The sequence below is a fragment of the Sminthopsis crassicaudata genome, chromosome 2, assembly GCF_048593235.1.
Source record: "Sminthopsis crassicaudata isolate SCR6 chromosome 2, ASM4859323v1, whole genome shotgun sequence".
NCBI lineage: Eukaryota > Metazoa > Chordata > Mammalia > Dasyuromorphia > Dasyuridae > Sminthopsis > Sminthopsis crassicaudata.
The window spans coordinates 38173324-38200510 of NC_133618.1; the positions used below are offsets into that span (position 1 = coordinate 38173324).

The 27187-nt window shown below is 41.7% G+C and overlaps 1 protein-coding gene across 2 annotated transcripts in view; it reads left to right on the forward strand.

Annotated features, from left to right (window-relative positions):
- The window catches only part of ADGRG1 (adhesion G protein-coupled receptor G1), a 75857-nt gene that overhangs the window by 6734 nt on the left and 41936 nt on the right, over nt 1-27187 (forward strand). The window contains exon 1 of one of the 2 annotated variants that reach the window (XM_074285858.1): nt 9106-9346. The exons of the other annotated variant lie outside the window; for it this stretch is intronic. The gene's annotated coding sequence lies outside the window, so the exon portion shown is untranslated. Of the gene's footprint in view, nt 1-9105; nt 9347-27187 lie in introns of those variants that run through there. 2 annotated transcript variants of the gene reach the window in all.

Sequence of the window (27187 nt, forward strand, 5' to 3'; positions counted from 1 at the left end):
TTCCCCTCGGGACTTTGGTTTACCCCTTTATATTTTCCAACTATGGCTAAGGAAAGGGAGGGGGGAGATGCTTGTGAGGATATCTATCCAGAGCCAGCTTGGGCAGAGCCTCAGCTGTTGCTAATTGGGCTCCCCTCACTAATGAGGACTCAGGGCAAAACAGCTGGCAGCCGCAGCCTCTGCAAATGATGGAATCATTAACTGACTGAGCCCCCTGGGCCTTTGGGAATGAGAGAATCATGGGCACAGATGCTCGTCAGAAAAAAAGGAGGGCCTAGGAGGTGGGGAGTGGGCTGATCTTGGATCCAGGCTGCAGGCGCCTTCAGGAAAAACTCATTAGTCTTCACTAGGAGTGGGAGGATCAGGAGAATGGAGAGGAGGAAGGTGGACAGTGTTTTGGTAGAAGATCAAGGGAATTTGGGGAAGGCCATGAAGTGACAGAAATGGGTTCAAGTCTTGAGAGCTACATGGCATAGTGGTGAAATCACTGTCCTTGAGTCAGGAAAACCCAAGTTCAAATTCTGCTTCCAAATATCAGCTATGTAACCCTGGACTTCATCACTCTCTGCCTCAGTTTCCTTATCTGTTAAATGGGAACATAATAGCACCCATCTCCCTGAATTGTTGTGATGATCAAATGAGATGACATAGAGCACCTTGCAAACCTTAGAGGATTATATAGATGCTAGCTATTGTTATCATTCCTGTCTCTACTCCTTGGAGATTATGAGGATCCCATTATGATTGCTAATAGCTAATTGATGCTAGATAAGTCTCAATTTTTTTTATCCTTTTGTTATTTTTTTCTTTTGAACCATCCATGTGATTTTATTGGTATAGAGAACTCTCAGATGGAAAAAACAAAAACAAAAACTCCCTTTTCGATGCAGATTGGCACCCACTCTGAAACTTGTGGAGAGAGCTGTCTGAGAATCAAGGCAAGTGACTTGGGCAGGATCATACCTGCCAGCAATTGAGAGTCAGAGCTTAAGCCCACTCCACCCTTAGAGGGAAGCCAGCTATTATTACACCATGTTTCTCATCTATAGAATGGTTAAAAATAATGCTTGTACTACCTGCCTCACAAGGTTGTGAGCTAAGTATTTTGTAAACCTTAATGGAAATGTGAACTGGAATTAAGTAGATTCCAAGGAAGCAAAGTCATAAACAGCCCAGAGTGAGCAGGTTTTGCCTCTGGGTGCATTTCCTCATGGAGTTGGGAAGGTACATTTCTTGCCCTGGGCAATCGCTGATCCTGGACCTTATCCTGAATTCATGTCCAGGTTGGCTCCTTAGGGGGCCTGTTGCCATGGCACCCCTCTCCCAAGGCTGCCTTCCTTCAGTCTGAAGAAAACAAGATTCAGAACTCCCTTTCTCCCAATAGATTGGACTGTCCTCTTCATGGCCTCCCCCTGAAACTTCCCCACCACAAGCTCTGGCCTCCCGCTATAACTTTTTGGAGTCAGTTGATATTTTACCTGGGACATAGGGGAAGGGTTCAAAGATCCTCCTCACTCGGTCTTACACTGAACAACTATTGTTTGGTGCTGTGCTCCTTGCCAGGAAGCAGGAGAACTAGAATCTGAGCTCAGTTGGGACCTTGGATCTTCTATGAAATAGAAATGAGCACTCCCTTTTCTTGCAAGAAGGCAGGAGGCTAGACAAGAGTTTTCTCCCCAACCCCCAGCTCTACAAACTAGAATGTGTCCTTGAGAGTCTTTTGGACCTCTCCCTTCCTAGCTGCTCCTGGGGTCCCTTACATTGCACTCGTAGTGTAAAATGAATTTTAATTCACAGGCTAATAGAAATGACCACAGGATCTAGAGTAGGGAGAGCATCCTCTGGTTTCATTCCACATATTTCTCCTTTACTTGGCCCCTCCTGATTCCTAAGCCTTCTCTGTCTTCTGCCAAGGTATTTATAGCACTTGCTTCCCTGAACCCCAAAGAACCAAATGGTTCCCCCTCCCAATTCCAATTTCCTCTATTGGGAGGCAGCTACCTTGATGGGATAGGGCGCTCCCATTAAGGTGGGGTAGCATTTGGGAGTTATCCTCCAAAGATAAGTTTCTAGACATTATGTCATGGCTTGGCCCCTTAGGGAGGGAAGAAAGAAGGTAGGAGGTTGGGTGCCATAGATTTCAGGGAGGGGCTGAAGGCCTTTGAATAAACTTTGGCCTTGGAGAGAAGTGTGGGAGCAACAAAAGCAGGCTGAAGGGGAGGGCAGCAGCCAGGAAGTCACCCTGTTCTTCCTAGCATCACAAATACCCTTGACTTCTTTCTCCTTAGCAGCAGGCTTCTGACCAGATCAGTCAAAGAGAAGAGGGTCCACTTTCTCATCACCTCTGAGTAATAGACCTATATGCAGTAGGTGCCCGGTATGGAGTCATTAACCCTGCAGAATGTAGGGAAACAGTGTTGTGCCTGGAGTCAGGATGACTGACTTGGAATCCTGGTTAATGCTGATTGGCTGTGTGATGATAGATCAACTGCTTAACTTCTCTGAATCTCTGTTTCCCCATCTATAAAATGGGCATCTAAATATCTATAGTACCTACTTCATTGGACTATTGTGAGAAAGGTGCTTGTGGCCCTTGAAGTAGTCTATAAATATAGGTTTTATTAGGTTAAAGGGAACACTTCTCCCTCTTGCTATCTTTGGTCTATTCAAGGTCCAGCTCAAGGGTCAACTCCTACCATAGACCTTTCCCAGTCCTCCCTGCCTCAATGGCTCCATCTTTACTTTTTATATATTTGCTCTTACCTATCTGTATATATATTGCTTCTTATGTCATTTTTATTTTTCTCTATCTGTGCTCTTAATAAATGATTGTGGAGAATTAACATCATGAGGAAGGAATTAGTGTTCGGTGGGGGTCATCAAAGAAAGCCCCCTAGAAGAATTGCGTTGGAGCAGGGACCAGCCAGAAAGAGGAGCATGGGAATTCACAGCGGTGAGAATGGCAGGCTTTGAGTATTTAGAGATAATGAGGGTGATTGACTGGAAAACTGGGGACAAAAGTTCTTTGGTAGACAGAGAAGATCAGATGCAGGGGGAAATGGCCTCTCAGAGGGCATCCTCTGGGGCTGTGCAAGGGGTTCGTTTAAATCAGAATGTGCTGTTGAGCCACTGAGCCTAGAAGAGCTTTATAACTTTACCAACTGCAAGTGTAGTTAATTATATTTTTAAAAGAATTAATTACTTTTAAAACCAGACTCAGGTAAACCCAGGTGGTTTATTAGGCCAGAGACCAAGTGCCTCCCTTTGAGAGACCCAACCAGAGCTAAGGCTTGCTCCAGAGCACCAAATAAAGACCCAGGAAAATCAGATCTAACTTTGATCTTTCTGCCAAAGTTCCTCTGCTTCTTTCTTCAGCATTTAAATTGGTTCTAACAAAGTTGCTTAAATCCCTCCTTCCAAACCCAAATTTCATTTTAAAAAATGGAATTAAGGCAGCCTGTGTCTTCCTGATTCTCAGCGGTACATCTGTTAGTGTTGGCCAGCCCCCGGAAGAGGTTCCCCCTTTGACACATCTGGCTCCTATTTTCTGTGCCAGCTTTGGGGGGATGGAGGCTGGCATTGGGCACACTGTGCCCTTTGTGAGGGTGGCTGAGTCATGGGGGCACACAGACTGTCAGCTGATTATGCCTTGCTGGGCTCTTCAAAGAGTTTGAGTCCTGGAGAGAGGAAAGGGGAGAGGTAAGGAACTGTGTCATTATCGAGGAACTTGGCATAAGCTGCCAGGGTTTAGCAACTGCCTCGCTTTCAGGAGGGGTGTGTTGTATAAGTCAGTGCATTTCCCACGGGAATTGAAAGCTCCGTGGTATAACAAGGTGAAGTCCCAAGTTAGTGCCTTTTACAGTAAGGGCTCAACAGCATCCCAGGATGCTGCCCACTTATTAAATATAATTAATAATTATATTAATCAAATATATAATTAATTATACATAAATTATAATATAGTATATATTATATATTAATTATAATAAATATATAATTAATTATATAATATTATATTAAATTAATTAATAATATTATATTAAATAGGGTTAAGTGACTTGCCCAGGATCACATGGCTAGTAAATGTCTGAGCCTGGATTTGAACTCATGAAGTTGAGTCTTCCTAAATCCAGGTCTGGTACTCTATCCACATAGCTTTCCAACTATCCTTTTAAACAGGTAATTGTATTAACATGTTAAGTAACACAGAATCAAATGCAGATCCTTAGGGTCCTCCATTAGAAACTTTTCTTCCAAGTTGACATCACATCCTTCAGGACTTCTCTTTGGGTCAGATCATTCGACCAGTTCTGAATTCACCTAATTTTATACTATCAGCCAGTCTACATCTCTCCTTCTTTCCCCACAAAAATAGCACAAGAGATGTTATCGGTGCTAAATCAGGTAAATTGTATCTATTGCATTTCTAACCACATCAAAGAGGAAATGGAATCAAGCTGATGTAACCTGTTTAAAGTTCTTCTGATTTATTTTTATCTCATTTTCCTGTCTCAAAATATCCCTCTTCTGGCACCGAAAAAAATTAAATATGATTGTGAAATGTATAACTAGAGTTGATGACATATGCAACATTCTGCATCTGTAGTCCTCCACCTCTTTTCTATTTAGAAGAGGGAGATGTGTTTTGCCATCTGTATTCTGGCCATGATAATCAGAGTACGGCTGCCTTTCACTTTTGTTTTTATTTATATTATTGAAGTCATTGTACAGTTTGTTTTCCTGCTACTGTTTTTTATACATAAACTGTCATTAAAGAAACTATACTGACTTCTTATGACTACTACTTCCTTTTCTACATGTCCACTAACTTTCTCTTTAATAAGTTCTAGAATTTTATCAAGAATCAAAGTCCAATTTACTGAACTTGTGAGTCTGACATCTTCCCTTGTTAAAATTCTTTTTGTAAAAAAAATGACAAAATTAGCCTTCTCCAGTTCTGTGATAGGTCTTCTCTTTTCTCCAGGATCTTTCAAAGAAATAGACAATGGCTCGGCAGTTATATCCACCAGTTTTTTAACCCATTAGCAGAGGATGTATGTCATTTGGTCTTGAACTCATCAATTCCTTCAGTTAGGGATACCTAACTTCCCCTCCCAGCCTCCTAAGGAAGAGAGACAAACCTCCAAGCTGGGATGAAAATGCCATCTAGGAGAAGTGTGATCTTGTAGGAAGGATTTGGGGACAGAGGTAACTTGGGTCCAGATAGGAGACTATAAAATACAGAATAAAGAAGATAAGACCTGGAGTCTAAAGATATGAGGTTGCACCTTGATTTGCACTACTCACTGGGTTGTGTGATTTTGGACAGACACTTATCCTTGTTGTAAGTGCCCTCACCTGTACAAGGATGGGGCTGATCAGGTCCCTTTCAACTGTGAGTCCCCCAACAGGGATTCTTTTTTTTTAATTAATTTTTTTACGAATTTTTATAATTATACATTTTTGACAGTATATATGCATGAGTAATTTTTATAACATTGTCCATTGTATTCATTTTTTCATATTTTCCCCTTCCTCCCTCTACTCCCTCCCCTAGATGATGGGCAATCTCATACATTTTACATGTGTTACAGTATAACCTAGATATAATGTATGTGTATAAATCCAATTTTCTTGTTGCACGTTAAGTATTGGATTCTGAAGGTATAAGTAACCTGGGTAGATAGACAGTAGTGCTAACAGTTTACATTCAATTCCCAGTGTTCCTTCTCTGGGTGTAGCTGTTTCTGTCCATCATTGATCCACTGGAAGTGAGTTGGATCTTCTTTATGTTGAAGATATCCACTTCCATCAGAATACATCTTCATACAGTATTGTTGTTGAAGTGTATAGTGATCTTCTGGTTCTGCTCATTTCACTCAGCATCAGTTCATGCAAGTTTCTCCAAGCCTTTCTGAATTCATCCTGCTGGTCATTTCTTACAGAGAAATAATATTCCATAGCCTTCATATAACATAATTTACCCAATCATTCTCCAATTGATGGAAATCCATTCATCTTCCAGTTTCTAGCCACTATGAAAAGAGCTGCTACAAACATTTTGGCACATACAGGTCCCTTTCCGCTCTTTAGTATTTCCTTGGGATATTACCCCAGTCGTAGCACTGCTGGGTCAAAGGGTATGCACAGTTTGATAACTTTTTGGGCATAGTTCCAGATTGTTCTCCAGAATGGCCAGATTCTTTCACAACTCCACCAGCAATGCATCAGTGTCCCAGTTTTCCCACATCCCCTCCAACATTCATCATTATTTGTTCCTGTCATCTTAGCCAATCTGACAGGTGTGTAGTGGTATCTCAGAGTGGTCTTAATTTGAATTTCTCTGATCAGTAGTGATTTGGAACACTCTTTCATGGGAGTGGATATAGTTTCAATTTCATTATCTGAGAATTGTCTGTTCATATCCTTTGACCATTTATCAATTGGAGAATGGTTTGATTTCTTATAAATTAGGATCAATTCTCTATATATTTTGGAAATGAGGCCTTTATCAGAACCTTTAACTGTAAAAATATTTTCCCAATTTGTTACTTCCCTTCTAATCTTGTTTGCATTAGTATTGTTTGTACAGAAACTTTTTAGTTTGATGTAATCAAAATCTTCTATTTTGTGATCAATAATGATCTCTAGTTCTCCTCTGGTCATAAATTCCTTCCTCCTCCACAGGTCTGAGAGGTAGACTATTCTCTGTTCCTCTAATCTATTTATGATCTCATTCTTTATGCCTAAATCATGGACCCATTTTAATCTTATCTTGGTATGTGCTGTTCAGTGTGAGTCTATATCTAATTTCTGGCATACTAATTTCCAGTTTTCCCAACAGTTTTTTTCAAATAATGCATTTTTATTCCTAATGCCCAATAGGGATTCTTGAGTGTCCCTCTTGTGTGCTCTGTGTTAATCTTTAACAGGCATTAAAGGTCTTCCACAATCTGGCCTTCATCTTCCTCTCCAAATTCACTTTCCTCAACTTTTCTATGGACTTCAGCCAAACCAAACTGACTTGGCTATTTTCTAATTGCATTCAGTTCTCTTCTCTTGTTCCATCTTTGCTCCATTATTCCTTTCTCCTGGAATGTCCTTCTCTGTATCTTTATATATTGAATCATTGTCCATGTTCAAGGAGCTCAAAGCATACTCATTCCAGTAAGCCATTCCTAATTCCCACTGCCATAAGGGAACTCAGATGATTAAGAAATTGGGAGGGAACTAACTCAGAAGTTTTCTGGTTTAACCCACAACTGAGGGTGCACAGATTAAATCATTTGTCCGAGGAAATTTTGGTACTAAGTGACTGAGTTGGGATGTGACCCTGGGTACCTTCATTACACTCTCCCACATTCAAAATTCCCTTCTGAATCTTTCAAAGAACTTTTTATTTTACCCTATGCTTCCCCATGCAGTTGTATGTGTATGCTACAGTTCCCTAACAAAATCCAAGTTCTCTGAGGGCAGAAGTTAAGCATCCTTCACAGAATCTAGGAGAAGGCTGGGTAAAGTTTGGAAATTGGAAATATTTGTTGAAAGAATGAATTTGTTTCCAGAAGGAGCTATCACTGCCCAAGGGCTTCCTTTTTCTTTCTTTGTTCCATCTTACTGGAAGCTGGCAAGGAGAACGGAGGGTGGCAGGGCAAGCCCTCGTGTTCAATTGTTACTCATTTCCAGGGCAGCTGATGTTTCGCCATCTGCCAGATGGGACTTAATCCCATCACCCCCATCCCAGAGGAATAGTCGAAGTTATTCTGCATCTGTGAAATTCATACAGCCCCCTGGCAGAAAGGATCAGGGTTAAGGCTGAAGGTTTAATCAAATGGATCAACTCCTTGAAGACCTTCCTTAAATCCCAGGGCCCATGTTGGCTTTAGCTCAGGTAGTGAGACGGATGAAAGCTGGCACTTATGAGATTGCCTGAGATCTGGGAGGAAACTCCTCTGGGTTCTTGATCTTTGGAAACCTGCATTATAGGCTCTGCATGTGAACATGGCATACAACCTATTGAAAATATAATCTCCCTTCTTCCCCACTTCCAAGAAGGGCATGTGACATTCAGCTCCTCATCCCTTAAGTGGTTGAATAACCAGCATGAAGTGAATCAAAAGTCAGATAGCTTCATCAGCCTGAGTGACAGGTGGAGAGGGACTTTGAGTCCCAGGACATGAGTTCAAATGTCGGGTCTGTGTGATCTGAGAGAGCATTCAAGCTTTCTGAAGCTCGTTTTCTCATCTGTGGAATGAAGGCTTGGCCGGGTGACCTCTAAGTCTCTCCAAGTTCTAGAATCATGATGCTATGATCTGCTAAGACAGACAGGGCCTTGGGTATTACTCAGGGCTGAAGCTGGGGCACTCTGTCTGCTCTAATGGGCCAACAGGGTAGGTCTCAGAGAGGTGACTCACAGGAAAAGCTGTACTGGATATGACGAGGAAAGAGCCAGTTCTGGCTGGGATTCAGCCTAGGACCGGGGGCAGGGACAGAGGGCAGACTAAGGGCTCCCCATTTCACTCTCTCTATCCCCCTGAAATTTAGCCTTCCCTTGGGCACTGAAGGACTGAGGGATCAGTGCACTGAGCTCCTGAGATGATCAAGATAAAAAAAAAAAAAGGATGGGATATGATTTTAAAAACAGAATAAAGAGCTGGAGCAAGGAATCTGAGCTCTGGGCTCTCATGAGTTGCTTAAAATTTTCCAGCCCCATCTTCCTCACCTGTCAAATGAGGGGTTCGGACTGGGTTCCATCCGAGGGGCCCTTTCCCCCACCTCTCTGCTTTTTCCTTTGTTTTAGCCATTGCGATCCTCATGTTCCTCATGCTCCCCAACACACCTGCTCCCTTATGCCTGAGCCTGGGAGCCACGGGGCAAGGATGATAAAGCCCAGCCCCTCTCGGGACACTGTTTCCCTCCCCAGCCCCCATCCTAAGCATCTGGCTGGTCTGAGAGGAGGGGAAAGCCCGGGGTGAGCAGACGGGCTGAGCCCCAGCCACTCTTAGCTTAGCTGCTCGCTACTTTTGCTGGGCACCAGGCTTCCCCGCTCCAGTGCTCCCACTCCGCCCCCTTTCTTATTTCCAGCTAAACCTTGTGGCTGACTCACTTCTCTCCATTCATCGGAAAACAAATGAGATCCTAGGGAAAAAAGGAGCTCCCTCCCCACACACACACCATCATCACAGACGCACACACACCCCACCCTCCCCTCGCACTGGCTGCCAGCCTTCGCTGCCAGGGAACAGACTAACTTGCAACTGCCACAGCGACTCATCAGCCCAGAGCTCCCTCTTTGAACTCCCATCCTCTCCGAGCCTCCGCAGAGGTCCCTCCGGCTCAGCACCAGGTACTGATCCGGGGCTGCTCAATCCCATGAGCCCCCGGGGGGAGTTGAAAGGGATGGGGCTGAAAGGGTCCCAACCATCAGTCGGGGCTTAAGGGTGGGAAGTCACTTGGGCACCCCTGAAACTAGTCAGCTTGGGGGTTACCCAGAGTTCTGTCATTCCACAGCGAGCTGGGCTATATCTTGTTACGGATTAAGTTTTTTCTCAGTTTTATTTTGGAGAACTCTGGAATGGAGGATGGATTGGGGAGGGATGGAAGGTTGCAAGATTACACCCCTTAAAATTTTTGTGAAAATTAATTTAATTAATTAATTAAAAAAGATTACTCTCCTTAATGATTTGGGGCACCTTCTTTTTCAGGGACCAGTTCTTGTCATGAAGGGGAGTAGAATGGATGAGTGAAATATGGAATGGAGGTGGGGGTGGAGAGGGAGGGAGGGTGGCAAGGTTACTCTGCTTGATGCTTTGGGGCACCTTGTTCTAAGTGACCGGCTCTTGACATGGAGTAGGGTACAGTGGATGAGTGAAGGGCGTCCACGTCGTGGGAAGGCTGGTCCCACTTACTTGTAGGTTCTGAATTTTCTCAAACTCTAGCCAGAATTCAGGGTGGAGGGGGAGTGCTGTAGGGAATTCTCAGAACCTGAGAGGTGCTTTGAGTTTGTTGGTTAAAAAGATGGAGCAGAAGAGCAGGTGAAGTGCTGTTAAGGGCAGTAGTTTCTAAACTTGGAAATCTGGGTGAATCAGCCTGGCCTCTGGCCCTTTTTCAGGGGAAGGGAACCCCTGGGCACTCCAACTGGATTCTGGCCTCATTGACTGGGGGGAGATGAAATGGTAGAATTTTGTTTGCAGAAAGCCCACAGAATGCAAGTCACATAAAAGAATTTAGAGATAAATTAACTCGGACCTCCTCCCCCTCCCCTTTCTCCATTTTTGTAGCCCATAGTTGTTGTTAAGTGGTTCAGTGTGTTCCACTCTTTGTGACCTCATAGACTTTATCCATAGCATTTTCTTGGCAAAGAATGGTTTGCCATTTCCTTCTCTGGTGTGTTCCCATTTTACAGATGAAAAACCGAGGCAAATAGGGATAAAGAGACTGTCCCCATGGTCGCACAATTAGTATCTGAGATCAGATCGATTCCAAGCCCAGCGCTCTATCCACTGCATTACCCAGTTATCCATGGCAACCCAGAGAGGTCAGGTTAAATAATTTCCCCAAAGTCCAGAACATTATTATTTTGTTATTATTTTTATATGTTTTATATAGCTATTTTCATTATTTTATGCAAGTGGAAATTGAGGTTCTAAGTAGGAAGAGGTATAATTTGTGTAGGGTCATGCAGGTAGCAAGTGCCTAAATCAAGATTGGTGTCCACTCCTGCCTCTTGCTTAACTCTATGAGCTCATCTCTCCTATAAATGACGAAATAAATAGATGGAAAGAGATAAGGAGGAGGATCCTCTATGCCAGCCCACATTGGTACCCAGCTGTGTGGGCACTATTGATGGTAGCCACCCATGTGTCTGACACTGAACATCTTATCGCTGTCAATGATAACTAGAGGTGGAGTAGAGTGAGGGAATTGTGGTTTCCCCAAAATCTCCCAGAAAGACTTGTAGGGGTGAGTCTCCCCTCAGCCACAAAAGCGAAAAAAGCCCCAACAAGGACTTAGGATGGGGGCATAAAGCTTCTGTTCCGAGGAAGTAATGTTCCCACAGTGATAAGGGAAAAGCAGCAGAAAGAAACCCTCCCTGGGACTCGCTTCTTGCTTTTATTTTTCAGTTGTAATCGGATGGTATCTTGCGGCAAAAGTTCAAGGATTTCCTCTCTCCCTCTGCTTCTTGTACCCCCTGCCTCCCACAGCTGCCAGAGAGAAAGGCAGGTGAGGGGCTGGGGAGGAAGGCCAGGCGGGGAGAAGGGTTAATTCCCTTAACTGTCAACAGTAAAACCTCAGACTAGCCCAGGTCCATTCCGGCTGGTTCCAACTGATAAGCCACAGCTTGCTTGCCACAGCTGATCCTTCTCCTCCGGCCTCCCCTCTGGGACAGTGCCTGTAGGGCAGAAAAAAATAAAGATCTTCTTGGCCCCAGAGATCTAGTGTTAGGGGAAACTTCTTTCTTGAGGAGATAAAGACCAGTACTTCCTAATTTTATTTTATTAATTTTATTAAGGATTTTATTAATACCAGGCAATTTTATTATGGCTCCCTTAATCACAGGTAACCCTGCAGCCTGATCCATATTCCAACATCCCTGATTGCTTAGGTCAATATGAAATTTCCCTGCTGACATTTCCCCAAAGGATGGAAAGAAGTCCCCGATACATTTTGTCCCAGGGGAAAAGATTTTACCACGGAGTAGAATGTTTTCTCTTTCTTTGAGACCACCATAGAATTCTGGCCATGATTAAGGGATCAAAATCCAGCTCATTTTGCTTTTTATTTCTAGGAATGTTAAGCTTTTTAAAAAATCATTCCTTTAAAACAGAAGGTTTATAACTCCTGGGAATAAAGTTAAATTCTTAAGTGAGCTACTCATAGCCCTGATTTAGCTGCATGGCCATTAGCACATCATTTCCCCTTCTTGAGATATCCCTCAATAATGCCTCTTTCCTTTTCTTCCTCTTCACAAGAGGTTCAAAAAAAAAATATCAAAGGACCTAAGAAGAGAGCATTGAACTTGGAGTCAGAAAGATCTGAATTCAAATCTTGCCCAGGACACTCACTAATTGAGTGATCTCAAAAGGAAGTCACCAAACCTCTCTCCTTCGGTTTTTTCATCTGTAATATGCATATCTTTATTATTATATCATATATGCACTTTCTTCTCATAAGAACTCCTATCTCAAAAAGCTGTTGCAAAGATCATCTGAAATAACAAATGTCAAATGCTTTTAAAATATCAAAAAGGAGGGAAGAACAAGCCTTTATTAAGCACTTACTGTGTGCCTGGTACTATGCAAATAGTTGAGGATCATTTGATCCTAACAACACTGTGACTTAGGTACTATTATTATGTGGCTATATAAATGATAGTTTTTAAAAGCTAGAGTGCTTAGCACAGTGCCAAGTATATAAAAGGCACTTAATAAATGTTTATTGAATTGAGAGTTAGAGCAACACTGTACTCTCTAACTAGCCTTCTTGGGGCTAATGTTCTAAGTACACCTGACCTTTCTAGACCTGGAGCAAATCACCTTCCCATCTCTGTGACTCATTTTCCTCCATCTGCTGAAGGGATTTAAACAAATAATCTCAAAAAGCCCCTTTTAACTCCAAATGCCGTCATCTCATGCCATACACAAGGCAGTTGTACAAGCCTGGATGTGTGTGTGCATGTGTGTAATGTAAGGCATTGCCAAGATGCCCATTTTGGTGAGGTGGACTCTGTCCTGCCTGGGCACTTGGCTGTGGAATCCAACTGACCAAACCATACTCACAAGTGTCACAGACTTTACCCTCAATTTCAGTCAGCACAGAACATTGAGAATCTTTAGGGTTTGCTCAGCAACAGTTTTGCAAGCACCTGTGCCCCAGGGTTGGGCCCCAGCTGCCAGTGGGCAATGTCTGTGCCCAAGCCGGGCTGCTAGAGTAGCATCCTGCTTCTTATGGTTTTGTCCAGTACCGGTCACTGCTCTTAGCCCCCCGAGTCCTTCTCAGAATCCAGAAATGAGAAACTTTAAAATTCAACAGGTAATCCTTAGGATTTCCCAAGTGCCCAGATAAGACCATGACTTTTTTCTCAAAGAAAGGAATTTTTCTTTAAATTACCTTTTCCATGATCAAGTGATTGCTCTGTAAGTTATTTATCAGCCCCGAGATCTTAAGAGCCTGGAAACATATGGCAATATCATGATGAGAAAAGCATTTTGACACACCCACTACCCATGAAATCTTGAGTAAGTGATTTAATCACCCTGAGGTCTCCATTTCTCCAATAAAAAGGTTGTATGAGGTGACTTCTGAGCCTTTTCCACCTCTGATCAGTGATCCTAGAACATGAAATTGGAAATCAACTGTGTTGTTAATTCCCTTGAATATAACCTCTTCACGTCCCCATTTTGATTCCTTCCTTTCATAAAATTAGGACCTTCTGTAGCCCCAATCTTAGGATGATAACTTTCTTTTCTAGAGTAAATTAAAGTTTACAAGCAGCTCTCCTCACAAGCAACATGTGAAATAGGCTCCCATTTTACAGATGAAGAGGCACAGAGTTCTGATTTGATTTGTCTAATATCACACAGTGTCAGATCCAGGATTCAGATCCAAGTCTTTTATCCCTAAAACCTGCTTTCTTTTTCACTAGACCACAGTCATCTATCCCTGTTCTCCATCCAGCCTTCTCGGGGCTGACACTAAGCACTAAACCTCTTTGTGATCTTGGGGAAATCATTTTCTAGGCAATCTTCTTCGTTTCTATAAAAGGGAGATGTCAGGTTATGTTATCTCTAAGGTCTCTTACTGAAATAAGACACGCTTACTGTGTTCTATTGTTCCCCGAGCTCTGTATTAGGCTCTGAAGTGGAGCAAGACAGTTCAGGGCACTCGTGAGGTGAATGGTCTGAACCCGTTCTTTCCCAGGGTTTCAAATAGAATTTTCCCTTTTCCCTCCTTGTCACTCAGCCAGCTGCCTGGATCACCTTGGTACTTTTCACCAGGACAGTTATTGACACTAAACATCACTTTGGGGAGGATGAGGAGATAGCTTTGTTTTTCTAAGCCCTTGTCAGTACATTTGCAAAGCACTCTGTGTTTTATGCCTTTGCATCAATTATTGCTTCCCAGCATTCAGTTCTGTGAGGCTGGTGATAAAGCAATCATCAGCCTATCTCTCTTTGGGCAAATAAAGAACTGGAAGCTTTCAGAAAGGCTGGTAATATAGCTGTAAGGGCCCAGGAGGATCCTGGAATCCAGTTCTGACTTCACTCCCCAACTGCGTGATGCTGGCCAAGTCTCTTTCCTTCTCTGAGGCTCACTGTCTCATCTAAAAATCATGACACGTTCACTACCTATAGTTCCTAAAAGCTGAGGTCAGGAAAGTATTTTATGAATTGTGTGGTGCTATAGAGACAGGAGCTTTCATTATTATCATCAATGGCGATAAGAACTGGGAATGAGATCAGTGTTTCCGGGGTCTCACTGAAATGCTCACCTTGTTTCCAATCACCAAAACCTCAAAGTAACAAAGTTGAGCCTTTGGGACAAAGGGTCTAAACCTTGAGTTGAACTTATTGTTGTTCAGTCATTTCAGCCATATCCAGCTCTCCATGATCCCATTTGAGGTTTTCTTGCAAAGAAACTGGAGTGGTTTACCATTTCCTTCTCCAGCTTATTTTACAGTTGAGGAAACTGAGGCAAACAGTGACATGACACTCCTAGGCTCATATAATAGTAAATGTACTCGGGATTTGAACTCGGGAAGCTGAGTCTTCCTGGCCCTAGACCTAGCACTCTATCCACTGTCAACTAGCCACTCCCAAGCCCTGAGATCTGAGTTCAAATTCCAGATAAGCCACTTACTACCTATGGAACCTTAGGCAGTTTCCTCAATCATGAAATGAGAAGTTTCAGCTAGACCAAAAGTTCTTAACCTTGGAGATCGGTGAACAGATTTCATTGGATTTATGAATTTGGATAGAAAAAGATTTACATCTTAATTTTCACCACTTTCTAAATTGCATATAAAACAACAAAATAGTTCTGTAAGAAGAGGTTGGCGGTTGCCAAAGAGATCCAAGACACAAAAAACGGGCTAGAAACATCTAGAGTAGAGGGTTTCTATGGTATTCCAGTTCTCAATTCATGATCCTAGGTCATCCTCCCTGGGTCTCCCTGACTCCTGATCTCTCTGACCTCACCCCCAGGACAGAAACATTAGGAAAGCTGTGGCTGCTGCCTCCTGCTCAGTAAAAAGCAGATTTCTCTAACAGTATGGGGTAAGCCTTGGCCCCAGGTCATTTGACTCATGGGGACAGATGGAGAGGGAGGGAGGGAGATCATGTGGGCAAATTCCCCAGCCCTAAGAATTTGTGATAAGTCTTTTTCCCACTGCGATTCAAAACTAGCTCCAGCGGGGCCATGAGGGAACTCAGACAATGAGCCTGGCATAAAGGACCCTTCTCTCAGGCTTCTGTGTGTGTGAAGGGGGAGGAAGGGGAGAAAGGATCTGAAAACACACACACACACACACACACACACACACAGAGCCATTTAACAATTTGTATTCTCCAGCTGAGGCTAGAAAAGCTCAGTTTTCCCAAAGTCCAAGAGCTGAGTAGGATAAATTCTTTTCACTGATGAGAGAAACTCCCCACGTAGTCGGTGAAAGGACAAAGAAATTGCCCATGGAAGTCACAATCCCAGTCTGTTTGCCTGTGACCTTACAGATTCTGAATCTGTGTTCACAGCCTCCAGATGCAGATAGAGGATGGAGCCGTGGAGACATTAGTTGTGGTATTTAGGATTGGCAGCCTCGGGCCCGGACTAGAGCTGGTTCTGGTATCCTCAGCCAAGGGAATCCTCCTAGCCTGATTCTTGGACAACCTTGAAGGGAGAGAGGATTTTACAGCCATGGAATCTCAGAATATCAGTGCTGAAAAGAGCTATAGGATATAGACTGTTAGAGCAAGGAGTGTGACCTGGTAAATTCATCTGATCCCATTAGCTTATTTGACAATGAGAAAACCAAGTCTCAGAGATGTTATGATTGGTTCATGTTTACAGATCTAAGACCTTTGCTTCCAGGCCCTGGTGCCTTGTTCCTTAGTGTTTTTATTTATTTGTTTATTTTTTAATTCAGAAGCAATCAGGGTTAAGTGACTTGCCCAGTGACTAGCTAGTTAAATGCTTGAGGTCACATTTGAACTCAGGACTTCTGGACTCTGGAGCTGCTTCCCTATCCACTGAACCACCTAGATACCTCTCCTTAGAGTTTTGAAAAATAAATTTTGAAGGCACCTAGTTGATGTAGTAGATAGAGTACCAGCCCTGAAGTCATGAGGACCTGAGTCCAAATCTGGCATCATGTCACTTAACATTTCCTGGTTGTGTAATCCTGAGCAAGTCACTTAACCCCAATTGCCTCAGCTAAACAAATGAATGAATGAATGAATGAATTTTGATAAGTCAGACACAATTGAAATGATTAAAGTAACAACATGATGTTGGTAGGATGGGGACCAGAATGATTCAGCAGTTTTTTTAATCATTACAGAAATAATCGCTCAGAGGATCAAGTTTATGCACATTGAATCATTATTGAATTATGTACATTTGATCCCAAATTTACTGTGTGATTCTTTGAAACCCCATTTGTTGTTGTTCAGTTTTTTGGTTTTTTTTTTAAAGTCACGTCCAACGCTTTGTGACTCCATTTGGGTCTAAGATACTGGAGAGGGATTTGCTACTTCCTTCTCCAGCTCATTTTACAGATGAGGAAACTGAGGCAAGCATGGTTAAGTGCAGTGGTCACACAGCTAGAAAGTATCTGAAGTTGGATTTGAACTCAAGGAGATGAGTCTTCCTGATTCAAAACCCAATTATCTATCTAATGCGCCACAGCATGTAAATCCTTTGGTGTGTACAAAATACGTTATTGTTCCATCATTTCAGCCATGTCCGTGCATTCAAGATACACATTTTTGAACATGATCAATGTGGACATTTGTTTTGCTGGACTGTCTATGTTTCACATGGATTTTCCTTTTCTTTCTTTCTCTTTTTAATTTTTCGATTTGGGGAGGAGACAATGGGAGAGAGAGATTAAATGCTTGTAAAATGGAACAATGAATTTAAAACAAAGGGAGTTGGTAGCATCCTGGTGCACTGAGCCAGAATTGTGGGAGAAGGTTTTTGTGGAGAGGTCTCCATATTCTTGGCCCGTCTGGCTCCAGCCGTTGACTTGTGGGCTGTTGGTTCCTTTGTAAGTTTTGATCCTCAGGAAACCGAACTTTCCTTGGTTGGGATGACCCAAGCAGACCCAGAGGAAGTGGGAGCCTGCTTACTGGGGAAGGAGCCTGGAGCTGAAGAGTGTTCAGTGTGTTTGAATATTAAAAGAACATTCAAATCATGGCTGAACAGAAAGGAGAGCAGCAGCTGGGGCTTAGGAGTCTTGAGCAGGGCAGTTTCCGGGAATAGGACATGGCTATTTGTGTGTGTTTCTGGAGGGTTCCCCAAGGACACAGAGGCACACATTGTCCTAAAAACTACCCAGCAGCTCCATCCTTAGATTGTCTTCAGGTTAAAGCCGAAGAACAATTTGCTTCCTGGCACAGAGTGAACTTGAAGAAAAGACTTTGGCTGATTAAAAACAGCAGCCAGTGCGTAGAATGTTATTTATTAATAGATGCAGCTCCCAGGGCAGTATCCAGAATGCTGGACAAGCAGTAAGGAGACCTGAAACTTAGTCCAACTCACTGTGTCCCTTGACCTTCCTCTTTCTCAAGGTCCTTTCTATGGGATGAATGTGGGGTATTAACTAGCACTTTAAGATTTGCAAATAGTGTTGTATATATTTGATTCTCAAAAGAATGGGAAGAGATAGCTATCATTGCAAAATGCTCTAAAGGTATTGTCTTATTTTATGCAACTCTGAGAAGCAGGTATTATTATTCTCATTTTACAGATGGGGAAACTGAGGCAAAGTTAAGCAATTTTCCCAGCTAGTATTTAAAGCCAAATTCAAACTCAGGTGCCTCTGACTAAAGAGCAATGCTCTTTCTACTAGGTATTACCTAGCAGACCCCATAGGTTGTGATTTTATGAGTCTAATGTGTATTTACAAAGTTCTTTGTTATTCTAGCTCTGCTAGTCCTAGGCAATAGTACCATAGGCCTATTTTTAAACCTGTCAAATGATGGGGTTGGAAGAAATGATTTCTAATTTAATCCAATTAGTAATAATTAGAATCTCTTTTTGGACACAGTTGTTGACACGTGGACTTCCTCATCAGACTGTGGGCACCTTGATAATAGTAGTTTGTTCCCTCCGTCTCATTCTGTATTTTGCCTAGGACAGTTCCTAGAATTAATGCTAGTTGACTGACCTCGTCCCTCACCCTCAAGGGGCGCAGCATGTACAGTCATTGGTATATACAAAACATATTGTTATTGTTTGGACATTTCAGCTGTGTCCACACATTCTGAACATGGCCTTACCATGTACATACATTGGTGAATGCAAACTATATTGTTGCTGTTCAATCGAGACTGACTCTTCATGACCCCATTTGGGGTTTTCTTGACAAAGATACTCAAGTTCATTTTACAGATGAGGAAACTGAGGCAAATGGCGACTTGTTTACAATCAAATAGCTAGTAAGAGTCTCAGACCATTATTGAACTCCCTGACTGAACCTAGCTGCCCAAATATTTTATTGAGCTTTAGGAAAATCCCTTGAGAGGAGAAAGGCTTGCAGGCTGCTACAGTAATTCAGTGGAAGGTGATGAGGAGAGAGTTGTTGTTACAGTAGAAATACAAAGTTATTTCAGGTTTTGAAGATCAAGAGGTCTAAACTGAGGGAATCTGGGAAGGCTTCATGGAGACTACACTTAACTGAGCCTTGAAGGAAGGGAGAAACTCCAAGAGCCCCAAAAAGGCAGGAGAATGAGCATTCTGGGCATGGGGGATAGAGAGGAAAAGCTCATTCGAAGTTACAGGAGCAGAAGAGGAAATCTTGTGTGGGAGGCTAGCTGTGGGTCCATTTTGACTGGCTCAAAGTAGGGGAAGATTATTGGTCAGATGCCAATCAAATTAAGTCACCTCTGAAGTCATTTGCAACTCTCAGCTTCTGGCACTAGCATGGGGGAAAAGGGAGTCAACTCTCATCTCATTGCTAGAGGGAACTACCAGAGCAGAATTTGAATCTAATTCTTCCTGACTATATCATTTGTGATAACATAGACTTCTTTACAAATTTGTTATTTAGTTGTTTTTTAGTCATGTCCAACTCTTCGTGCTCCCATTTGGGGCAAAGATACTGAAACGGTTTGCTATTTCTTCTCTAGTTCATTTTGTAGATGAGGAAACTGAGGCAAATGGGGTGAAGTGACTTGTCCAGAGTCACACAACTAATAAGAATCTGAGGCTGGGTTTGAACTCGGGAACATGAGCCTTCCTTCCTCCAGGTCCACTCCTCTGTGTACTATGGCGTCCCCTAACTGTCCTTACAGATCAGATCCTCCCTTACATCGAACCAAATGGGTTGCCCTGAAATTTTCTCCCTGTAAGTTTGAGTTTGTCCCCTGGAATCATAATCTCAAGTCCAGCCCTAAATGTATGATCCTATGATGATAATGAGATAAGCAATAATAATAATAGTTGACTTTATATAGTGCTTTAGGTTTTTAACCTAATGACACAAAATACACAATCTCATTTGGGCCTCTATTAATTCTATGAGGTAAGTAAGAGCTTATAAGGATTGTTATAATAATAGTAACAACAATAATGATAATAATAATAAGCATTATTATTATCATCATTTTACCAATGAGGATATTGAAGCTCAGAAAAGTAATTTATTTATGCTCACGCATCTAGTGAGTATTTTAGACAGGACTTCCTAACACGGAGGCCAGTATTCTACCCACAACACATTTTTATTAGATGTGGGACTAGGACTCAGAGAGACCAACAGTCACAAGCTGGGCATCCTGACACTTAGTTTAGCCATACTTGTCACTCTATCCCATTATCTCCATGAATATAAGAAAAAACATTACTCTAATACTTGAAGCAACTGCAATTTAATTGATATGAGCAGTCTCTCCACTGCTCTCCACTGATGCTGATTGCAACCCTTCAATATCTCAGCCACAAGCAAAAGAAAAGTGAATTTGGAGTCAGAAGACCGAGTTCTATTACTGGCTCTGATACTTGTGACCTTGGTCCATTATCTGGGCTTCAGTTTCCTCATCTGTCAAGGGTGTGTTGGACTGACTATCTGACCTGTATATCCCCTTGCAGCTCTAAATACACAACACTATGAACCTCAACAGTTATTTCAGTTAAAAAATCCATCCTTATTCCCCTCACCCCAAGTTTAGTGCTGTCTTTCTAAGCAACTTCTCTTTGAAGAGAAAACAATCTTTGTGTTTCCTTAGTTCAGTCAACCTAATGCTCAGTAACTTAAAATCATGGCTCTTGGCCCAGATGGGCTTAAGACACTCTCCTTTTATTTTTCTAATTTTTTCCCAATCACAAGTTTATTTTCTCTACACCCCATCCAATCCCCGATTGAAATGAAAGAAAAACAAAATCCCGTTAATATATACATAGCCAAATAAAACAAATTCCCACATTGGTCTAAAAATGAATGTCTCACTCTGCATCGCTGAGTCTGCATCCCTATCTATCAGAAGGTAGGGAGCAGGCTTCATCTTTGTGGTTGATGTATAATCCGAGTTCTTGGGACTTTCAAAGTTGGTTTTCTTTACAGTTTTATTTTTACAATGTAAATTGTTCCATGGTTTGTCTCCAATTACTCTTCTTTTTTCTGATTTTTTTATTAAAGGTTTTATTTACAAAACATATGCATGGAATTAAGACAACTCTGAGATACCACTTCACACCTGTCATATTGGCTAAGATGACAGGAAAATATAATGTTGAATGTTGGAGGGGATGTGGGAAAACTGGGACACTGATACATTGTTGGTGGAGTTGTGAAAGAATCCAGCCATTCTGGAGAGCAATTTGGAACTATGCTCATAGAGCTATCAAACTTTGCATACCTTTTGATCCAGCAGGGTTTCTACTAGTCCTACATCCCAAAGAGATCTTAAAGGAGGGAAAGGAACTCACATGTGCAAGAATGTTTGTGGCAGTCCTCTTTGTAGTGGCCAGAAACTGGAAACTGAATGGATTTCCATCAGTTGGGGAATGGTTGAATAAGTTATGGTACATGAATGTTATGGAATATTGTTGTGCTGTAAGGAACAACCAACAGAATGATTTCAGAAAGGCCTAGAGAGAATTACATGGACTGATGCTGAGTGAAATGAGCAGAACCAGGAGATCATTGTACACGACAACAACAAGACCATATGAGGATCAATTTTGATGGACATGGTTCTCTTCAACAATAAAAGGATTCAAACAAGTTCCACTTATTCAGTGATGAAGAGAGCCATCTACAGCCAGAGACAGGACTGTGGGAACTGAGTGTGGACCACAACAGAGCATTTTCACTCTTTCTGTTGTTTGCTTGCACCTTGTTTTCTTTCTCAGATTTTTTTTCCTTCTTGATCTGATTTTTCTTGTGCAACAAGATAATGGTATAAATATGTATACATATATTGGATTTAACATAGATTTTAACATATTTAATATGTATTGGGCTACCTGCCATCTGGGGAGGGAGTGGGGGGAAGGAGACAAAAATTTGAAACATGAGGATTTGCAAGAGTCAGTATTGAAAAATTACCCATGCATATGTTTTGTAAATAAAAAGCTTTAATAAAAAAATTTTAAAAAAAGCATAGCAAACAAATAATAACAGAAAGAATACGCTGTGCTGTGATCCACACTCAGTTCCCACAGTCCTCTCTCCGGGGGGGGGCTCTCTTCATCACAAGATCATTGGTACTGGTCTGAATCATCTCATTGTTGGAAAGAGTCACATTCATCAGAAGTATAATCTTGTTGTTGCCATGTATAATCCGAATCTTCCCAGGTTTTTCTGGATCCATTTTCCCATCATTTCTTATCACATCCCTTTATATTCATATACCCTAATTTGTTTAGCCATTTCCCAATTAATGGGAAACTTCCTTAGTCCTCAATTGATTAAGACCACAAAAAGAGCTGCTATAAATATTGTGCTTTTTCTCTTTCTTTGATCTTCTTGCTGGGTCAAAGGGCATGCAGAATTTCATGATTTATGGGACAAAGCTCCAAATTTCTTCTCAAAATGGTTTCATTCTGTCCTTTCAGAAGTAGGAAGTAGCAGGGTCCTGTTTCCAGATCTCAGATCCCACACTTTGCTGAGGAGACAAGACTAAACAATGCAATTAAGTTGAATTTGATGGCAGAGGTCATGGCCTTTACTACTTGAGATCTATTCTGTTAAAAACAAAACAAAACAAAACAAAAACTCTCTGAGCCTCAGTTCCCACATCTGTAAAATGAAAGTTTGTCTAGATGACTTCTAAGGACCTTGATAACCCTAAAGCCATGAGCCTAAATGCCACATGGTCCAATACCAATCAGCAGAAACCCCCTACCCTGATAACTCAAGGGAATCCCATCTTCTCTCCTAGCGTCACAGCAATTTGCTCCGCCAACTCTTGGAGCTTTGAATGAGAGCCTTGCTCTCATTCCTAGTCTTGGATTCTGGGCTGAGAGACAATACCAAACGCATCTAATCTTAAATTTTTCCGCCATGATGGCTTTGAGACATGCAACAAGATAATATGCATGAATACACTAGACTGAAAATCCTTAACTTTTTTTTTTTTTTAATTGTGGTCCTTTATTTATTTATTTATTTTTTGCTGAGGCAATTGGGATTAAGTGACTTGCTCAGGGTCACACAGCCAGGAAATATTAAGTATCAAATTTAGGTCCTCCTGACTTCAGGGTTGGTGCTCTCTCCACTACACCAACTAGCTGCCCCTAGTGTGGTACTTTTTTGCTGTGATAATGAAACCCCTTCTCAGAACAATGTTGTCAAATACACAGGAGCACAAAAGATCAAACAAAGTTCACAGATGATTTTTAAAAGTTCATTCCTACCTCAGGATCCCAGCTTCTTGGGACAGGCTTAATGACAGGAGAAGTGACCATCATTCGTAGTGATTGGACTGAATTAGAGTGTGAGCTGAGTGGGGATGACTCTGCTTCCATAATCTGTTGTGGTTATTGCTTATCCAAGAACTCTGAAAACTGGTCTTTCTGAAGTTCAGAATTCGGATTTCCTCCTGGAAGAGCTATTAACTCTCCTCTCAGAGCAATGGAGAGAATAGCACCTCATACCGGTTCTGCCAGATGAACCCAAAAAAGAGGACGGGCTGTTCCCGTAAAGCATGAAGCACTCACTCTGTGTATATACTTAGTCACACAAGGCTTGGGCCCAGGCCAGCCCGGAGAATACAGTTTGCCATTATTTCTTGAAGCTTTGTTGATGTCTGAGAATGTGTCTGTAGGCTAGGGTCACATGTCCAGTACAGTGGCTCATCATAGGAACGTGGGTTAATAACGGATGGATTTCCGTGTCCCCATGAGGCAGCCTCCTGGGTAGATCCCAGCAACTGCCGAGGACATCCAGCAGCACATTCTAGAGTTCACACCATCATCTAGCATACACTCCTGATCCCAAACCAATGAACCCCCTTGAGCTACAATGAGACCTCCTTCTAAAGAGAAAGTCCATCTGAACAAATCCCTTCATTTTATGAGTACTTGAGGGTACAGAGAAAGGAGTGACGAGAGAGTAAATCAAGGTCTTCCCTGTACAAAAAATACTTCAATAGACTCCCCAGCAATACAATTCCCAGGTCCCATGACCAAAACATCACATCCGAAATCCCAGCACTCTTCCCTCATCCTCAATAGCTATGGCATAATTTAAAAGTCCCGGGAAGCCCTCTTTCTTTCAAAACTCCATCAGTCTCAGTCCTTGGAAGTCTACCCTAAGACAGCCATTCCTTGTTAAAGCTCTTCTTGGCTCTGACAGGGGTAACATCTTTAAACCCTGTCAGCTATCATCCTAATAAAGATCAATTAACTGAGCAAGATTGGTTCCTGAGGTGTTCATTGGTGGAGACCCCTACATGTGTGGGGAAGGGAGTCTGGGAAAGAAGGTGCCAATTATCTATCAGTTTTGCCCAGGGTCAGCTCAGGGCTCTGGCTCTTGTACCAGTTTGATATCTTTGGTCCTCATTCTGCCTCCATATTTGACACTAAAGATAAAGAATCCCAAGGACTGGAGTTATTCAGAATTGCTTGGAGCATGGAATTATGGAGGGGGAAAGGGAGAAAGAAGACCTTTTTCTTTTCCCGTGGAGGAAGAAATATCAGAGAGAGAGTCGATTCTTGCTTACTGTGTGAGCTTGGGACAATCCATTAAATTCCCTGAGCCTCAGTTTCCTCACTTATAAAATGACTAGATGCTCTCTGAGACCTCTTCTAGGTTTAGATATAAAATCCTAAGGTCTTTATGACTAACTCCCCCCCCATACATGAGGCATTGTGAGATAATGGAAAGAGCTCTAGTTCTAGCATCAAAAGAAACCTGGTATTGAATTCTACCTGCAATATTTAGGAGTTGTGTGATCATGAATAAGTCACTTGAAGTTGTAAGTGACCTAAGGTCTGTCTAGTCCAACCTTCCCATTTTACAATGAAGAAGCTGAAGCCCAGAGATTTCAAGTGACTTGTTTCTGAGTTTGTTTCCTCATCTATAAAATGGCTGCAATAATACCATAGCACACACTTCACAGATTTGTTGTGAGAAACAAATGGGATGATACCTTGTGTTGTCCATTTATGGGCAAGAGATTGATGGGAAATGTCTTTCCAGCTAGAAGAAGGGACTAAAAGGTCATAGGAGATATCTATCTACCCAGGAACTTTTGGACTTCACGGCCTCCTTGCCAAGAAGGGGCTACTTTTGTAAATTTCTCTGAATTTAAAAAATACTATATAAATATCAGCTTTAATTATGATCCTGCGAAGATAATACATGTGGCATGTGGCTCCTGTTGTCCTCATCTGAATCCTTTTTATGTAGGGAGGTCTCAACACAAACATTCCTCAGGCAAGGTCTCCTCCCTCTTTCTCCACTGCCTCTTCTGGCATCTAATTATAATTATCAGACACTAATAGGTTCAGTAAGGTGTTGTCAACAGTGGAAGTAAACTGAATATTCATTAAGGAGTCAAGTTGTTAGAATGGATACAGCGCCCATTTTAGGAAAAAACACTTGAGGCAAGGAGAGAAATCCAACCATCTGTCACCTGCCATATGGAATGAAGCAGGACAGGCTGGGGATGTTGTGGCTACTTCCTTCTCCTCCTGAGGGAGTTGGGTTTTTGGGGATCCTAGATCCCAAGCTGACAGAAGCCATCAAGCAGGCAGGAAAACTCAGGATCCAAAACATTGCCTTTCCAGTCTTCCCAATTTGTTCTGGGGATGCCTAATATAACCTGGGGTCACAGGAATTATAGCTGAAAGGGACCTTAAAGATTTACGGGTTCAAATCCCTTATTGTATAGAAAGAGGTGAAAAATTTGTCCAAGATTACATAATTAGGAATAATTACTCACATTTAGAGGGTCCTTTAAGACTTAAAATGTAGTATTGGTCAACCTGCCATCTGGAGGGGGGGAAGGAGGGGAAAAATTAGAACAAGGGGTTTGGCAATTCTCAATGTTGTAAAATTACCCATGCATATATCTGGTAAATAAAAACTATTAAAATTGAAAAAAAAAGATTTGAAATGTAATTTTCCTATATAGCTCAGTGAAATAAAGAGTATTCAAGAACATTTATTAAATACTCATTAAAAATAAAATACAAAAACAAACAAAAAATCTCTGCTCTAAATAGTGACATATTCTAGTGGGGGTACATATAACATATAAGCAAGAGTATAAATACAAAGCATAGGTACAAAGTAATTTCAAAATGGAGAAAGCCTATGTATTTACATCTAATAGTCTAATAATACAGATATTTTAAAAATAAAGAAATGGAATCTTAGAGGCATTGACTTACCCAAGATCACACAGGTGGCAGTAATAATAACTGACATTCAAAGTTAACAAGGTTTATTTTTTTCCTGAGATGAGTAGCATAAGTTTTATTTATCAGCATTTTAAAAATGAAATAATTGAGGTTCATAGATGTAAAAATTACTCACTTAACTCAAACAGGTAATAAGTGGCCAGGTTAAGATTTGAACCCAGATCTTCTCATTCAATGCTGTGTGCCTCAGTTTCCTCATCTGTAAAATGAGCTGGAGAATGGAATGGCAAACCACTCAAGTCAGGACTTGATTCCCTCTTTCTTGAATCTCTTTGGACTGATCATCTATGAGTTCCCAGGCAAGTCACCTAATTTTTCAGTGTTCTAACTAGGTGCTCTCCATCACCTTCTTAAGTCTAGACAAGTAACAAAACAATAAAACCAAGTCCTGACTTATAAGGTTTGCCATTTGTTACAGTCTAAATTCCCATGCCATGCCAAACATTTAAAAATCAGCTCTCAAAAGGTAGCATGAGCTAGGCCCACCCCCTGGAAAGAACTCATGTGTAGAAAAATATTCTTAATAGCACTTTCTGTAGTAGTAAAGAACTGGAAACCCATTGGGGAATGGATAAACAGATCATTGTATATAAATATAAGAAACTTCTAGAGGAAGACACTTCTTCCATCAATGCAGGCTGACATCTTTTCTGCTATTTATGATCTTAGAGATTTGCTTAGTGAAGTGAGACATTAGGTGATGAGCTCAGGGTCCCACAGCCAGCATGTATCAGAGGCCCAACTTGAACTTAGGCCCTCCCTTTTTCAAAGGCAGTTTCCTATTCACTCTGGCATACTGCCTCTCATAACACAACAAGGCAACATAATGCACCCCAGCATTTTCTAAGGCTGGATCATTTCCTTAGAGCTCCTCCTTATTTCCCCTATTACAGGAATAAGCATTTGAGGCGGGAGAGATGGGGAGGAGGCAAGAGAGTGGTGTTTGTTTTTTTTTTTTTTTTCAATTAAGACGTTTTTAAATGACGTAGTTCTAAACAGTACCCAGTGTCCTGGATCAGAAGCCCAGAGACCCAGATTCAAATCAACTTTCCATTTCCTGGCCTTTAAAGTGGGCATATGAATACTTTTCATTCCCTACTCC